Source organism: Suricata suricatta, chromosome 6 (genome assembly GCF_006229205.1).
Source record: "Suricata suricatta isolate VVHF042 chromosome 6, meerkat_22Aug2017_6uvM2_HiC, whole genome shotgun sequence".
NCBI classification, from domain to species: domain Eukaryota; kingdom Metazoa; phylum Chordata; class Mammalia; order Carnivora; family Herpestidae; genus Suricata; species Suricata suricatta.
Window position 1 is genome coordinate 32309027 of NC_043705.1, and position 13722 is coordinate 32322748.

Below are 13722 nucleotides of genomic sequence, written 5' to 3' on the forward strand. Positions count from 1 at the left end.
GAGAGAGAGAGAGAGGGAGGGAGGGGGGGAGACAGACAGAACACAAGCAAGGAAGGGGCAGAGAGAGGGAGACACAGCATCTGAAACAGGTTCCAGGCTCCAAGCTGTCAGCACAGAACCCGATGCGGGGCTCTAGCCCAAGAACTGTGAGATCATGACCTGAGCCTAAGTTGGATGCTTAACCAACTGAGCCATCCAGGCACCCCAAGATTTTATTTTTCAAGTCCTATCTATGTTCAATGTTGGGCTTGAACCCAGAAGCCCAAAATCAAGAGTTCCATGCTCTACTGACTGAGCCAGCGAGGCACCCCTAAAATGTATGTTTAATCTGCCATCTTGTTACTTGTTTTTATTTGTTCCATCTTTTTTTGTTGTGTTTTTGTTCTTTGGGTTTTTTTTGGTCCTTCTGCGTTCTTTTGGATTAAGTGTATCTCTCACCATTTCCTTTTTTAGCAACTTCATGGAGGTAAAATTTACATATCATAAACTTAACCATTTCACGTATACAGTTCTGTGATTTTTAGTAAGTTTAGAGTTGTGCATCCCTCACAATCTAGTTTTACAATATTTCTGACACCCCAAAAGGATTCTTTGTGCCCATTTGCAGTCAGTATAATTCTTTTTTTTTAAATCTCCTTTACTGGTTTAATCAGCTGCATCTCTTTTTATTTTCCAACAAGTACCTGTAGGGTTTACTGTGTACGCTTTTAACTACCTCTCTTCCCTCCTCTTTAGTGCTATTGTTACACATTTGTTTCTCTCTGTGCCTCAAAGCATTCTTGCTATTTTTCCTTTGAAAAGTCACTTCTCTTTAAAGGAGATTTTAAAAAAGTTTTAATTTAAATTCCAGCTAGTTAACACACAGTATAAACTTACTTTCAGGTGTACCATCTACTGATTCAACAGTTCCATACATCAGGGCGCCTCGGTGGCTCAGTCAGTTAAGTGTCCAACTTTTGGTTTCGGCTCAGGTTGTGATCTCAGGGTTTTGTGAGTTCGAACTCCACACTGGCCTTTGTGCTTGCCCCCTTGGAATTCTCTATCCCTCTGTCTCTCTGCCCCTCACCTACTGATGCTGTCTCTGTCAAAATAAATAAAGTTAAAAAAAAAAAGTTCTATACATCACCTCGTGCTCATCACAAGTGCATCCTTACTCCCTGTCACCCATTTCCCTCACCTCCCCTGTGGGAGAACCATCAGTCTGTTCTCTAAGAGTCTGTTTCTTGGTTTGTTTCTCTCTCTCTTCTTCCCTTTGCTCGTCTGTTTTGTTTTTGAAGTTCTACATTTGAGAGATTTTTAAAGTAAGAAAAAGGCATATTTACCCACATACTTTTTATGCCTGGTGTTCTTTCCTTTGGGTAGGCCTCACATTTCCATTTGCTGTCATTAACCTTTGGTCTGAAATACTTCCTTTAACATTTCCCATGGCAGTGGTCTGTTAATGATGATTTTCAACTCTATGTTAAAAAATGTCTTTACTTCAGCTTTGCTTTTGCAACATATTTATGCTGTGTATACAGTTCTGAGTGAAGAATTCTGTGGCTTTTTTGCTTTTGTTTTGCTTTCAGCATTTTAGAGGTATTACTGTCTTCTGGATTGCTGCTGGATTGTTTATGACATGAAGTCCTCCATCAACCTTTATTCCTCTTTGTCTTTTTCCTCTACTAATTTTTTTTCTTTTTATCACCAGTTAGAAACAATGTGGTTATGCTGATGCCTTGGTGTAATCTTCTCTGTGTTCTTTTGTCTGAAATTTGCTTAGTTTATTGCATCTATAGGTTTATAGATTTCATCAAGTTTGGAAATCTTTCAGCTATTATTTCTTCAAATATACATATATATGTTTTTTAAAAATATTATTATTATTATTATTATTATTTTACTGGTAGGCTCCAGGCCCAACATACGGCTTGAACTCATGACCCTGAGATCAAGACTTTCATGTTCCATTAATTGAGCCAGCCAGGCATCCCTTCTTCAAATGTATTTTTATGCCCTGACTCCTGTCTTTTTTCTAGGACTCCAATTACAAATGTATTTGCCTGCTTTATGTTGTTTGACAGCTCACTGATGCTCTGTTCACTTTTTTTCTAGTGTTTTCTCCTGTTTGTATTTTACCTTGCATGGTTTTCTACTGCTACATCTTTAAATTCATTAAGTTTTTTCCAGCAATGTCTAATTTACTGCTTACTTCCATGCAGTTTATTTTACATCTCAGACATTGTATTTTTGGTCTCTAGAAATTAGACTTAAAACTTTTACTCTCTTTCATGTTTCTGCTTAATATGCTCATGCTTCCCTTGAAGTTTCTGGAACTTACATAGTTATGATACTGTCTTAATATTTTTGTATGCTTTTCCTTTTTTTTTTTTTTAGGTTTACTTATTTATTTTGAGAGAGAAAGAGAGAGAGAGACAGAGAGGCAGAAGGAGAGAGAGAGTCCCAAGCCGGCTCCGTGCTGTCAGCACAGAGCCCAATGCAGGGCTCCATCCCAGGAACCATGAGAATACCTGATCTGAAATAAAAAACCAGGCACTCAGCTGACTGAGCCCCCCAGGGGCCCCTGTGTGCTTTTCTATCATTTGTGACATCTCAGGGTCTATTCCTGCTGACATACTTTTTCCCTTGGTCATTCTGGGGTATATTTTCACTTCTTTGCATGACTCGTCATTTTTTGTTGGGTTCCACATCTTAGGTACTTTATAGCATTGACTGTTGGAGTTCTTTGCATTCCTGTAAATACTGTTGGGGTTCGTTGCTCTGGGATGGAGTTAAGGTCCTTGAAATTAATTTGGTTCTTTAAGGCTTGTTTATCAGCTTTGTTTGGGTGGGTCCAGAAGACTGGCTTTAGTGTAAGCCAGGGGCTGGCAAACTGTGGCCCACAGGCCAGCTGCCTGTTTGGGGAAATAAAATTTTATTGGAACGCAGCCACACACGTTTGTTTACATACTGTCGGGGATTGCCTTTGTGTTCTAGCTGCAGCACTGAGTAGTTGTGGCAGAGGCCGTAAGCCCAACAAACTAAACTGTTTAGTGTCGGAGTTTTGAGAAACACTTGGCCAGGATCTATTTTAAGCTAATTTGGGCTCAGTATTGAAGCAGTGCCCACCCTCCTGAGTACCTACCTGATGATGCTCCATGTATTGCGAGGTCTTTTCATTGTCCCTGGTTGGACGGTGGGCTATCTCGGCCCTGTAGGAGCGCCTGCCCTTGTTCCCCCTCCCGCACTGTCCCTCCCTGCATCGTGGTCTGGAAACTGAGCAGTGAGCTGCGGACACTCTTTCCCTCACCTGCTTACCTTCCCTTAGGGGGTCTTCCTCTTGGGCTGTCTGCTGTCCCATGTCTTCCACTGTCTTTTTTTTTTTTTTTTAATGTTTACTTATTTTTGAGAGAGAGAGAGCAGGGCAGGGGAAGGGCAGAGAGAGAGGGAGACCCAGAATTCAAAGCAGGCTCCAGGCTCTGAGCTGTCAGCACAGAGCTTGATGCGAGGCTCAAACCCACAAACCGCGAGATCATGGCCTGAGCCGAAGTCAGATGCCCAACTGACTGAGCCTCCCAGGAGCCCCTGTTGTCCAGTGTTTTAAATGTCTCATAAATTGTGTGTTTTTCTGGGTTGCCTAAGATAGGACATTAAATTCGTCTCTCTTGTTCTGTCATGGCCAGAAGCTGTCATCTATTAACTTTTTCTTTTTAACTTTTCTCCCCTGATTACAAAAGTAATGTGTTTCTAGCTACTAGTTTCCCTGCAATACTGCATCTGACTTGCCCATCCTGACTTTTTATAATTATTCTACTTCCACAATACTTTCTCCCCTCTCCCCTCCTCCCCCTCCTCCTCCCCTCCCCCTTCTTCCCTTCCCCCTTCCTCTCTCCCCTCCTCCTCCTCCTTCTCTCCCTCCTCCTCCTTTTCCTCTTTGTCCCCCTCTTTCTCCTCTTCTTCCTCCTTCTTTTCTTCTTCCTCCCTCTTCTCCTCTCCCCCCAACCCCCTCTCTCCCTCCTCCTCCTCTTTTTTTAGGTGTTTTCGTTTTAGATTAATTTTGAGAGAGAGAGAGAGAAAGTGTACATGCATGAACAGGGGAGGAACAGAAGGGGGAGGGGCAGAGAGGAGAGGGAGAGAGAATCCCCAGCAGGCCTCACCCTGTCAGCACAGAGCCCCTGGCAGGGCTTGAAACCCATGGACCATGAGATCATGACCTGAGCCGAAATTGAGAGCCAGACGCTCAATCAGCTGAGCCACTCAGTTGCCCCCACAGTAATATCTTCATCTGGGGCCTGTTTATTCTGCGTTTCTCTGCTGGCTCTGCCTCTTCTTCCTGCCTTCAGGGTCAGGTTAGCCGGTAATGCTCATTTTCTCCATCTTCCTGTAACTTCAGCCATCATCTGGATGGGAAGGCAGTAAATGCTTAGGGATCTAAAGTACATCTTGGAGTTATTCAGGCCTGGATCAAAAACTCAGTTTGGCCATTTGTGTTGATGTGTGGAAACTCAGGTTTTCTGGGAGTTAATAAGAATAATTTGTTTTTTTTAATGTTTTATTTATTTTTGAGAGAGAGAGAAAGCATGAGTGGTAAGGGGAGAGAAAGAGAAACAGAGGATCTGATGTGGACTCTGTGCTGACAGCTGCAAGCCTGATGTGGGGCTGAAAGTAATGAAACCAACTGTGAGATCATGACCTGAGTCAAGGCCCCAATAAGAAAAATTTCTAACTTATTTTGAGGGTCCTCTTAATGTATACCTGGTGGTGTGCTAAGTACGTCATACATGTCATCTCTAATCCTCCACAACATTCCTGTGATGGAGATATTAAACAAAAATTTTTTTCATGTTTTTGAGAGAGAGAAAGAGTGCAAGTGGGGGAGGGGCAGAGAGAGAGGGAGACGTAGAATCCAAAGCAGGGTCCAGGCTGTGAGGTGTCAGCACAGAGCCCGACTTGGGGCTCAAACCCATGAACCATGAGATCATGACCTGAGTCGAAGTCAGACTCTTTACCAACTGAGCCACCCAAGTGCCCTGGGAGAAATTTTTGTTATACCCATTTTACAAATATGGAAACTGAGGTTACAAGAAGGTAAGCCGCTTTTTCCTAGACAAGCCAGATTTGGGGTCCAGGTCAGGCCGACCAGCCTAGACCAGCTGCCCTGTTGCCCCTGGTGTTAGCACTGAAAGTCCTGTATATGAGGAAACGCCTCGGTCCTGGGCAAGCCAGCATCATTGGCCTCTTCTCTATACTTACTTAATAGTTTTTGTATAGTTGAAACTGTAAATGCATGTTAACCGTTGTATATGGTGCTTGACACATGGTAAGTGCTTGAAAATAGGAGCTGTCATTACTGGTCCCATTTCTAGCCCTTCTGAATATATTGTAGCTGACATTTATTATTCTGTTGTCTTCCCAACATCTGAATATCACTCCTCTGTGTAGGACATCTCCTGGCTTATGAGGCAGGACCCATTACACACTCCAGAGGTGGCCAGCAGCAGAGGCTTACCTCTAATCTCATCCTCAGCCTGGCAGCTAGATCACAGGCCTGTGGCCCAGGTCAGATCAGAAGCAGGGCCCATGCAGAATCCCTCCTTGTGCCGGTGGTCGTGGTGGACACATCCAGGCTTCTCGGGATCGCAGCGTTGTTCTAGAAGCAGAGAGCTGGAGCAGACCTGTGGACTGCAGTGTCTGTTTCCAGTGGTATCCACAGGGGCTTCCTCTCTGGACTAGATCGACAATGAATTTGGTGCTTGCTCCCGGTGGCACAGGTGTTGACTGTGGTTCTTTGGTTGGTAGAGAAATTATGTGGATTGTCAGATGCCCTTTAGTGAGTGAGTTCCTTATCTACTTGAGTTTGCCAGACCGGCTCTCTTCTCTCTGCAACAGAAAACGCTGATTGATACATATACCATCTGGATGTTGTGAGCACTTTAGATTTAATGGGTCCCAAAAAGGACTCATTACCTTCCTTCAGATACCTACATCATCTTACTCTGAACCTCAAACACTGTTCCTCACTACTTACTGGAGTTGTGTAATTTCAAACCAGAGAGTCAGCTTTAATTTCCTCTTTCTATACCCACAGCCCTCTGGCATTTACCAAGCAAGGGTCTGCCTCTGACATAGCCCTCAGACTTCTCTGCCACTCTCTTCCCCAGGTTCTGTTGTGTTTTGCCTTGATCACACACAGCCTCGGATCCCATCTTTTTTCCTGCCATTCTCTGGGCAGAAAGCAGAGGATGGCCAGCATGGTTTCTAAGGCCTGAAGAGGAGGAGAAAGCAGAAGAGAGAGGGAGGTAGCTAAAGGCAGGTTCAAACCCATGAAATTCATGCCTTGGTTGAGAGAGAAAAGAAACTTTCTTTAAAGGTTTGAAGGGAGAAAGATTACAATATACCATCAATCCTCATTATTCACAGATGGTATAGTTGTACTTCTGCCTACTTGCCAAAATGTATTTGTAACCTGACCATTGGTACTGGTGATGCTTTTGTGGCCCTTTGTGGACCAGCTCCGAGTGGCCCGATTTCAGTCCCATGGCCTGCACTTTCCTAGCTGAGGTAGATGAAAGTGACACTCTGCCTTCTAGTTTGAGCCCTTGTGCTGTGAGCAGACCATCTTTTTCACAGTCTGTTCTGTGGCACATTTTTTTGTGCTTTTTATTGGTGATTTCCCTGTTTGAAATAACCCCAGACATAGTGTTAGAGTGCTGTCTAGCATCCCTAAGTGCAAGAAGGCTGTGATGTTCCTTATGGAGAAAATACGTATATCAGGTAAGCTGCCTTCCACCATCAGTCACAGTGCCCTTAACCATGAGTTCACTGGTCACGAGTCAACAATGTATATAAAATAGGAACTTTGAACAGAAACACATAAAGCAAGTTTAGTTGGGCATTGATCACGTGATGGTGTGGCCAGAGGCTCGCAGGAACTTAAGCCTGTATTTTCCCCTAGGAGCTGTGATTCAGTGTTAGCAAACTCAGTGCTGTGGTAACTTTATAGAACAAAAGTCTGACAAATAGTGACTCACATTCAGCCCTTTGATCCTTAGTGCTCCCACGGCACAGGGAAAGTGGCTTCACCATACCCTGGAGTTAGCCTTCCTGGGAAATGATTGTATCAGTCAAGATTCAACCAGAGAAGCAAAACCAGCAGGAGGTAATCTAATCTAAAGATGTATCTTGACAAGGAATTGACTTACACAATTTTCAAGGTTGGCTGAGTGAACCCCAAATCTGTAGGGCAACCTATCACGACGGGAGGGTCACAAGGCGGCTGGAACACACGCACAGCAGGAGTGGTTATCCATGGATGGGAAGGTAAGTCCAGTGAAGGGAAAGCTTGTAGATCCAGAAGCTGTTGGAATCTCTTTCATCAGGAAAGGCTCGGTTTCCTTTAAGGGCTCACCTGGTTAGGTTAGACCCACTGAAGTTAATCTTCTAGTTTGATGTCAACTGATGAGAGCCTATATGATCACATCCATAAAAATCCTTTCAGAGAAGCACCTACATTAATGTTTGATTCACTAACTGGTGGACAGAATCTGTATGCTATAAAATAGCTCTGCCCTCTTCTTTCCTTGTCATTTAGTCTAGTTTGGTTGGCCCATCTGAGGACCATCACAATGAAGCACCAAATGTAGGATTTCTTTCTTTATTAAAAGTTTTTTTTACTGTTTATTATTTTTTTGCTTTTATTTATTTTTTTTTTTGGAAGAGAGAGAGAGAGAGAGACAGCTTAAGCAGGGGAAGGTCAGAGAGAAAGACACACAGAATTTGAAGACAGGCTCCAGGCTCTGAGCTAGCTGTCAGCACAGAGCCGAACATGGGGCTCAAACTCATGAACCGAACTGAGAAATCATGACCTGAGCTGAAGTCAGACGCTTAACCGACTGAGCCACCCAGGAGCCCCTACTATTTATTTTTGAGAGAGAGAGATAGAGAGAGAGAATATGAATGAATGAATGAACAAACAAACAAATGGGGGAGGGGCACAGAGAGAGGGAGACATAGAATCCAAAGAAGGCTCCAGGCTCTAAGCTGTCAACACAGAGCTCAATGTGGAGCTTGAACCCACAAGCCATGATATCATGGCCTCAGCTGAAGTCAGATGCTTAACTGACTGAGCCACTCAGGTGCTCCACATACGTAGGTTTTTTTTTTTTTTTTAAGTTTATTTGTTTATTTTGAGAGAAAGAATGAGCATATGGGGGAGGGTTGGAGAGAGAAGGAAAAAGAAAAATCCTAAGTAGGCTTTGCACTCTGAGTATAGAGTCCAATGTGTGGCTTGATCTCATGAACCATGCGATCATGACCTGAGCTGAGATCAAGAGTCAGGCGCTTAACCAACTGAGCCACTCAGGTACCCCTCAAATGTAGTTTTTAATGCAACTTATTTCTAGGGGTTAGATGGTTTTATCTGGCCATCTTCCAATCAGTCCACATTTCATTTAACTACTCTTTTCTAGGTCCAGGTGTACATAGAGACAGTACTTGGACCATTCTTATTTCATAGGTGGGGACACTGGAGCACAGAGAAGTTAACTGACTCATTTAAATGATGGGGCCAGAGCCTGTACACTTTAAAAAAGAAAAACTGTTTATTTATTGAGAGAGAGAGAAAGTGAGTAGCAGAGGTGGAGAGAGAGAGGGAGAGAGAGAATCCCAAGCAGGATCCATGCCCTTAGTGCTGAGCTGGACATGGGGCTTGACCTCACGAACCTGGAGATCGTGACCTGAGTTGAATTAAGAGTCAGATGCTCACTGGACTGAGCCACTCAGGTGCCCCTAGAGCCTGTGCTCTTCCTTTTCCTCTTAGGCTAAGTCTCACTATGGTGTTGCACCAAGTCATTTCCGCCCCACACTCCTGCATGTTTTAGGGAAGGCAGGGTCTCTTCAGGGACCATCTGCATCTGGCGGGCATTGGTTGTCTGCTAGCAGAGGGGGCATACTCTCTTGTTGGGGACATTGGTGGCCCTTGCAAGTGCTGGAACCTTAGACTTTAGTTCCAGTTGTTGTCCTTCTGGCCCTTCTCCTGGAGCATGTGTCACCCAGAGTCCTTTGAACCATCTCAACTCTCTGAGTCATACAGATTTCCCATTCATCCCATTTTCAGGCCTTATTACACAGAAACTCTGAGATTTATTTCCTGTGGCTTCAACTCAATTTCTTGGCCTGGGTTAGACCTTCCCACAGAACTTCCCTGTTAGACTCTAGGCCTCCTTCCCCCATTTATTCACTCATGCATCCGCACAACCAGTGAGTAAATGAGTGTTTACTTGTGCCAGGCACCTTGCAAGTGACTGCGGTTATAGCCTTTAATAGGACAGACAAACTCTTGGTGACTTCAAATTGATATTCCCAGGTCCCAGAAATAAGGGCTTGGGAGCAGGATTGCCAGCTGCACTGGAAAGTTGGGTGCATTGGGCCTTGCGTACTGCGTTTCTTCCTCATTCAGTAGATACTTGCAAGTGTGTGCATTTCTATTTTACAGGCTAACACATTAAAACAGTTTTACATCATTAAAAGCCCCTTTTCATCATCCTCACCCCTTTTCTCCCTTGCCTACTCCTGATTTCTACCCCAAAGATGACTCTTCTCCAGTTAGTGCATATATTTCCAGATCTTTCTTCATGTATTTATCAACAAATGTGAATAAATATTGTGTTTGAAAGTATTTATAATTGTATACAATAGTTATTCCAGAAGTGCTTATTGGTGCATAGATGGATGAATAAATCTATTTTCACATGTGTTTCACCCTGATTTCCTTGCTGCCCTTTTTGATTTCTGAATCTTTCCTGGTCAGAGGGGCTAGGCTGATGAAGAGCACAAAGGCTCTGGATTCTTGATTTTTCCTTGAACCACATTAACTGGACATGGACATAAGAGCTGGCTGTCATTGTGAACCAGTTCAACACAACACCGCAGGGTGGGTGGCTTAAACAACAGAAATTTGGTTTTTACAGTTTGGAAGGCTGGGTAGTTCAAGACCAAGGTGCCAGCAGGATTGGTTTCTTATGGGAGTTCTCTTCCGGGCTTCGAGATACCACCTGCTGGTTGTGTTCCCATGTGGTGGGGAGTGAAGAGATTGGGAGGTCTCTTTCCCTTCTTAAAAGGCCATGGTCCTACTGGATTAGGACCTCATCATTATGGTCTCACCTCACCTTTCCTACCTCCTAAAGACCCCATCTCCAGATAAAGTCACACCGGGGTAGAGTTCCAACATATGGATGTTGGGGGACCACTATTTGGTCCTTAGCACTGTCCATGATGTCTCTACATGCCTCAGCACCACCCATACAGAGCTGGGCTGCTCCAGTACTCCTAGTTCAGGGTTCTGCCCCCAGTGGCCATGCTCAAAGATGTTTATTGACTCATGCATTTCTTAGAGTAGAACTGCATGCCCTGGGACCTGGGGGAAGCAGAAAGCCTCCCAATGGCCTCCATCCCTAGCATTCCATTTGAATGAGTGGAAATTTCAACCACCACTTTGTGAATGGTTCCAGATGTGCATGCTGGGGGAGAGCAAGATGGCTTGAGGAGAGCAACATAGCTGGGAAGACAAGCTTAAAATTTAAAGTTAAGTTTGGGGTGAGTCACAGCTACTATCACCTAAGGGTTCATGAAGGGGAACAGTACCATCGGGAGAAGCATCAGCCTGTTAAAAATGCAGGGCTCGGCCTGTGCCATGATGAAACAGTGGCATGCTACAGCCAGCTAATTAACCTCACCCCTCAGCTCAAATCTTGGTCAGTTTTAAAGGCTCAGAGGACAGAGACAGATGCAAGAGAAGAAAATAGAGTCCACATAGAGTGACAGAGAGGAGAGAACAGTTCCCTGGGAGACTGAGGCCTAATTAGTCTTTGGAAAGCAATTTCAAAGGAGAAACTGTCAAGTGCCCACAGAGAGTCTGTCGTGGGGATGATGAGTCACTTAGGATGGCTCTGAGACACATTTCTGTAGTGGTTCGGATGCTGGGATGAAAGACTAGGATGCGGGGTTTTAGGAGGCTGGGGTGGATGACGTTTGTGGAAGAAATATTGGGGGGAAATGGGCTTCTGGCTTGATGTGGCAAGAACGCTTATAAGGCAAGCCAAATGAAGATTGTATGTTATTCAGAAATGAAATGTCTGCTTGATGTGGGAGAACCATGTGGCAAATGCAACAGCAAAGTAAGATGTGCAAAAATCAAAGGATTGCTCGAGGACCAGGACTTGAAGCTGGTAACCTGCTGTCAGGGCCTCAACCCTGAGTGTGGACTTGGGGACAGTTGTTCAGTATAAGGTGGTCATACCTGGTAACTGCCCTGGGGGAAATCACCGTGTGTCACCAGGCCATACAGGAAGAAGCCACCAGAAGGGTTAAGAGCCTAGATCTTGTGATCAGGCAAGCTCCAGCACTTCCTCTAGGCAAGTTACAATCTCTAGAAGCCTCAGTTTCCTCACCTGGAAAGGTGGGTTAAAAAAAAAAATAGTACCTACATAATAGGGCTCTTGAAAGGACTAAATGAGGGAATGGCTGGAAAAGGTTTAGTTCATGGTAAATGCTTAACAAATATTAGGTGTAATTATGCCAGTTAGGCAGTACAGTTTGTGTCCTTATGATAAGAACATTTTTGCTTCACTTTCTCAAGTCAGAAAGAATAGACACGTGAATGGGAAATAAATAGAACACAGGTGCAGTCAAATGGATTTCAGCCCAGGTCATGCCAAAGGGAGCAGAAGAGTGCTTGAGCTATGGTAGAAGTGTTTATCAAGTTAGGAGTGGGAGTTGAGTAACACGGGTCTGAGCAGATTGAAAGAGAAGAAAAGAAAGAAAAGCAGTGAATTTTCCATTCGTGTTACCCCGACTGTCACTAGCCTGGGTAAAGCACCCACTGTGAGCGTTGTATCCCCCTAGATGGGGGTATACGTGGAAGCAGGTGGACTGGCCCTTGCTCATGTGATCTTCACAGGGCGAGATGTGGTCAGCAAAGTGAGTGTAGCAGTGGCAGAAGGATTAAACGCCACACGCGGGCAGAAGCGCTACCCCAGCAGAGGCCTGATTCTGTCTCAGTGAGGGCCCACCATGTGGGAGAATCTAAATATGTCTGACAGAATTTGAGTGTCCACTTCCTGTATTGCACAGTTCTAGGTGCTCTATGAAACATGCTACCTGATCTTCTGTTTTAGCCTTGTTTGGAAGAAGATAAGTGGAGTGGAGAGAACATGGAGGAGGCTTTAAGAACATTATAGGAGAGAGGAGATGAGCCCAACTGGGGGGCAGGAGAGTGGGATAGAAAGAGAGAGATGTTCTAGTCCAAGATGGCAATGTAGAAAGACCCTGTATATCCAGGGACACCCCAAATGTACACCTGTTTGTAGAGCAGTTCTTCCTGAAGGAGAGTGAGAGCTGACGGAACAGCTTCTGCAGAACAAAAGACAGACCACACAGAGAAGAACAACTAGAGAGGCAGAGACACGGTTACAAAGGGAACCCTCCACCCCAGGCTATGAAGGATAGAACAGAGGGACCGTGAGTGGATTTGTTGGCTCTGGGGCACAGAGAAAAAGCCTCGGTTTAAAAGGGCAACTAGTATATAAAGGATCCAACTCTCGAGTTCTGCCCAATGGAACTCTCTCTGGGCCAGAGGGCAAGTGCCATGGTTTATGTTCCCTATACACCTTGATAACTTGGAGCACAGAACAAATTGGTATTTGCCAAAGCGGAGAGGGGAGGGGGTTGGAGGATAGAGGATGGGTAAACTAGGGGACAGGGAGTGGAAGGAGGTACACACTTCCAGTTATGGAATGAATAAGTCACAGGGATGAAAGGTACAGTGTAGGGCATAAGCTCTGAGTGTGGTAATGGCGTTGTATGGTAACAGGTGGTAGCTACACCCGTAGTGAGCCTCCCTTGATATATGGAGGTGTCAAACCACTACCTTGTACACCTAAAACTAATAGAACACTGTCAACTGTACTTCAACCAAAAAAAAAAAAAGAAAAGAAAAGAAAAGATCCAGATACAAGGTATATTGCACTGATAGTATCCGAGTCAATGAGTGTGTAGAAGAAAGGGAAGGGGCTTTGAACTTCAGTGACCATAAAATCCTAGGAGCAGAAGTCGTGGGGTGGGGTGGGGGGAAGTGCTGGAGGAACTTGGACCAGTGGCCATCACACTTTGGTGTTTAAGATTCACCTCTAGAGCTTAATGGTGCAGATTCCTAATATACACCCAGACCTACTATGTGTGAATTTCTAGGGTGGGCCAGAAATCTGCCTTTTTAGCAGATACGCCTTGGGAAGTGCTGGATTAGAGAAAATAAACATCTTAGCTGGGCCCTCCAGAAACCTGGGGCTTAGGCAAGGGCTGTTGTACTAACACTTTATCAGGGAGGTGAAATCCCAGGATGAGGGTGAAGTAGGAAAGCTGATAGGGTACATTGATTTTTTTTGTGTTGGCCACCATTCCAGAATAAGCCATGAAGAATCACTCAGTTCCCTCCATGTGTGGGGTTACTCCAGACAGTTTGCATGGAGGAGTCACACCTCAGCATAGTTGGAGTGGGAAGGGAATAGGGGAATGTGGCTTACTCTCCATACTGCCCTGACACTTGTTTTCTTTTCTTTTCTTTTCTTTTCTTTTAATAATAGTTTATTGTCAAATTGGTTTCCATATAACACCCAGTGTTTCTCCCCACAAGTGCCCCCCTCCATGACCATCACCCCCTCCCTCCCTCCCCCTCCCCCTTCAGTCCAT

The 13722-nt window shown here is 44.7% G+C and overlaps 1 long non-coding RNA gene across 1 annotated transcript in view; it reads left to right on the forward strand.

Moving 5' to 3' along the window:
* LOC115294335 overlaps nt 1-13722 on the forward strand; it is a 20500-nt gene that overhangs the window by 5947 nt on the left and 831 nt on the right. The gene's annotated exons all lie outside the window — the stretch shown is intronic.